We start from the raw sequence: 4,447 nt of genomic DNA on the forward strand, positions 1-4,447 counted from the left end.
AGAACTAGAAAAAAGTTATTAAACAAATTAGGCAATTAAAAAAGAGCTGCAAAGTTTTGTTGTATTTTGGTTAGATTAATCTATTTAATAAAACTGTTTTCCATTTTTTTTTTTTTTCATTTTCATGATCTGGAAGAATAAGCTGTGCCATGCACTTTGCAGAACTTCTGGGATCTGTGAGATCAATGAGGTTAATATTCTTTTCCATCAACTGAAACTTGACAGCCACAAAAAAAGCCATGGGAAAGGAAGGAATTCCAGAGAACCTATGTTCCAGGGAAGATGACTTTGGGATAGGAATTTGAGACAAGCCTGTAGGGGTGGACATAATATATGTGATGAAAGGAAGTGAGAAGCAAGAATTAGGTAGGTCCAAGATCATTTAAAAATCTTTAATTTATCTAAAATCTGGCCAGAATTTTAGTGCTGATATTTGAAATCAGAAACAGAATTAATTATGTAATCTAATTAGGTTGTACCAAATGCTATTATGTCATTATTCATTAATTTTTTTCTTGGGTAGCAGCTTAATTTGCAACCCACTTAATACCACCACTTAGCTCCAAGGGCCTTCAAGAGAGTTCACTCTGTAGGTATTTGAGCTTGATGTCTAGCCTGATGATAACAGCTTCTCATAAGCCTTTGACTATAGTAGAGGACACTTGCCCAAGGTGCCATGCAGTGTGACTAAACCTAAAACCATGTGGTTGGGAAGCAAGCTTCTTACTACACAACCACATTTGTGCCTAAGTTTAATACATTAAGGTAGTGAGCATTACTCTTTTTTCTCTGATTATGACATAAAAAAGGGGGATGCACAGCAATAGTGAATACATTATGCACAGCAACAGGTGTCTTTTACCTTTTACTTGTTTCAGTCATTAGACCATGGCCATGCTGGAGCACCACTTTGAAGAGTTTTAAGTCAAACGAATTGCCCCTGTACTTTTTTTAAGGCTTGTACTTATTCTATCGGTTTCTTTTACCAAATTGCTAAGTTACATGGATGTAAGTGCACCAACACCGGTTGTCAAGCAGTGGGGTGGACGGACAAAAACACACAGACACACGACAGGCTTTTTTCAATTTCCATCTACCAAATCCACTCACAAGGCTTTGGTCAGTCCAAGACTATAGTAGAGGACACTTGCCCAAGGTGCCATGCAGTGTGACTAAACCTAGAACCAAGTGGTTGGGAAGCAAGCTTTTTACTACACAGCCACACTTCTGCCTAAGTTAATACATCAAATATTTTGAAATACTAAAGGAAAACACTTTCAAACGTTGCAATTATAGATTTGATAGGAAATCATTATTTACCACAAAATGCCATTGTTCTTCTTTGTTAAATTCCATTGTATCTGTGCATTTGAATAGTCAAGGACAACAATTTACTCTAAAGAGAGAAGATAATGGAAAGATTTACCTTTCAACACAAGGTGTATATTTAAATAATGACTGGTGCATTTCATTTAGTTAAGAATAAGTTTGCTTTGATAGCCTTTCTTTCTTATCTGGTATGGCATTGAGATACTTTGAAAACTGTAATTATAATTTAGAGGACATTTCATTCAATTTTTTTGAAATAACCATTTTTTTTTACCTTACCAGTGCTCTCTCTCTCTCTCTTCAATTTCTGTGGGTTTAGTTGATTGTCAAGGAACAAATACTGAATGATGGTCTGAAGCAAGATGGAAGAAAATGAAGTTTCAAGAATAATGTTGACCCCTATGTCTGAAGAAAAACATATCACAATAAAGAAAACCAAATGTTAAGTCATGCAGATATTAAAACCATGTGATAATTCAGAGAACCATGCAGACTAGTAGTTTTTGAAATGCAGTTATTACAGTCTATACTAGAGATATCATTACAAGATAAACATAGAAACACTTCCACAATATAAGTTCTTCACATAACATACAACATTACCAAAGTGATAAAAAGAAGAGACTGAAATGGTTCAGCCATGCAATAAGACACCCAATCATGCGTCTAGGACATTCACTCCTCATGGACAATAACCCCACAAGGACAATTACCCCTGAGGACAACAGATGATGATTTAAAACTTCTTAATATATTACAGAGGGGGAAATTAACCAAGGCAGGGATTGTCCTGAGGGTAGTTGTCATCAGGGGGAATTGTCCTATGGGGGGTAATTGTCTTGAGGGGGTGGATGTTGTCCTGATACGCCCAATCATTAAATAGCATTGTGATGCAGGACTTATAAGAGAGGGGTTCAGCTGGTATGTTAGTTTAAGGCCCGAAGAGCCAAAGGATGGCACATGAATATGTGACAGGTGTCTCCCTGAAAAAAATGTAATTTCTGAGGATCTCCACTCTACTTATTGTGGAAGTCTTCCTAGCCGTCCACAATGACTTTCCAAACACTAGACCATGTAATAGATTCACCTCTCAGTTCCAACATATATATATATATATATACACATACATGCATGCATGCATACATGCATACATACATATACCCATTTGAGTGAAGATGCATGGCTCAGTGGTTAGAGTGTTGGGCTTACGGGGTAGTGAATTTGATTCCCAGACTAGGATGTGTGTTGTGTTCTTGAGCAAGCCACTTTATTTCACATTACTCCAGTTCACTCAGCTATAGAAATGAGTTGCAATGTCACTAGTGCTAAGCTGTATCGGCCTTTGACTTTCCCTATTGGTGGCATGAAAAGGGCAGGCTGTTACACATGAGCGACTGCTGGTCTTCCATAAACAAATTTGACTGGATTTGTGCCTTGGAGGAGAACTTTCTCGGTGCAATCCCATGGTCATTTCTGAAGACTGAAGGAGGGGGGCCTTTACTCTTTACCTATGTATGTATCATACTTAATATAAATACATCATGATAGGCAAATTTATCTGGAGATAACATCACTTATGGATGTGCTCTATTTAAAAACACAATATATATATATATATATATATATATATATATATATATATATCAAAAGGAGATGAAAATCATACCAGAAACTGCAGCAAGAGAGAATGCTAGATGCATTTCTGCTTCATTGGGCACTTTTGATAGTGAGTACTCACAACCAGCATGCTTAGAAGAAAATTGTCACCACCATTTTAAAGGAAAACAACTAGTTGTGTTTCAAATAGCTGTGTTTCAACTAGTTGTGTTTCAAAGATCCATTATGTGCAACATAAGCAGAATTAGACTAAAACAGTTATTTATGTACCATACTTTATGTAAATACATTCTGATAGTCAAACTTATTGCAGTATTCATTTGGAGATATCTGTTTTGGATATGTTTAAATATATGCAATTGAAAATTCCCAACAAGACAGAAATGTATCTAGCATTCTCACTTGCCTGGTGGGATGATTTTCAGATTCAATTCAAACTCCATATGTTTTACTTTTCTTCTCATCTTCATTCACTTTCATTTATCATATATGTTCTCTCTCTCAATATTTAATCTCTCTTTCTTTTTATCACCCCCCCCCCTTTCCTCCTCTTATGATTTTAATTTCTTTAGTGACAACTAGCAGTTATGAACACCCTTTTTCTATCACTATGTATATCTCTCTCTCTCCTTGTCCCTCTTTCTAACTTCTTTTCTCTCTCTCTCCCCACTTCTCTCTCTCTCCCTTCTCCCCCCCTCTCTCTCTCTCAACACTTACTGCTTCTCATAAAATTTGGCCATTGTCTTTGGACTTTCTACATCAAAGGTTATTTCATTTTCAAAAAAATGTGAATCACAAAACACTGTTTTTGTTTTACATTTCCCTATTTATGTCAACCAATTCCTTTATCATCTTACATTGCTTGAAATCACATTTTATAATCTCTCTTTAACTTATTACCACAGGTCAGTATTAGATAGTAATAATTTCATTCTAGAACATCAACATTTGTGTAATTTCTTGACTGGTCTTTTTACTTTACATTTTTTTTTATAAAAATCTTTTTTTCATTCCTGGTATAAGAGGAAAAGAAGGATCTTTTAAACAATTCATTTCCATCAATAATGGTGTGAAAAAAAGTGCCCTACCTACAACACCTGCGACCAAATGCAAGTGTGCTCTGAGAGCAACTGAAACAAATTAACTGTGTCAACAGAGACCTCACGCTAACATTACCAAGAATGCAGCTCACAGAAAACTTGAGATTGATAGTAGAAGTGGCACTCGCCATAGATAGAAGGCTGTCCATGGATAACTGGAAATGCCTGATGAATGACAAGCTTACCTTCATCTGATCACTGTCAGACAGACTGCACATAGATACCATGAAACCTGGAACTGTACCAGGCCAGCCTCTGCTTTCTTGCTCAAAGAGTTTCCAAGTTCAATCCTGCTGTGTGGTACTTTGAGGGAGTGTCATCTGGCGTAGCCTTGGATTGAACCAATACCTTCCGAGAAAACATTTAGTAGATGGAAAATCTGCTAAACCCATTATATATAT

General features: G+C 36.3%; 1 long non-coding RNA gene across 2 annotated transcripts in view; it reads left to right on the top strand.

The window, feature by feature from the left end:
* LOC106870266 (uncharacterized) overlaps window positions 1-1,820 on the top strand; it is a 6,595-nt gene extending 4,775 nt beyond the window's left edge. Inside the window, exons 2-3 of one of the 2 annotated variants that reach the window (XR_001409508.2) lie at window positions 137-366; window positions 1,649-1,820. This is a non-coding gene — a long non-coding RNA (uncharacterized LOC106870266). The remainder of the gene's footprint in view (window positions 1-136; window positions 367-1,648) is intronic. The other variant, XR_008263669.1, reaches the window with a different exon arrangement.
* The last annotated feature ends 2,627 nt before the right edge of the window (window positions 1,821-4,447 follow it).

Source organism: Octopus bimaculoides, chromosome 3 (assembly GCF_001194135.2).
Source record: "Octopus bimaculoides isolate UCB-OBI-ISO-001 chromosome 3, ASM119413v2, whole genome shotgun sequence".
In the NCBI taxonomy this organism is placed as follows: domain Eukaryota; kingdom Metazoa; phylum Mollusca; class Cephalopoda; order Octopoda; family Octopodidae; genus Octopus; species Octopus bimaculoides.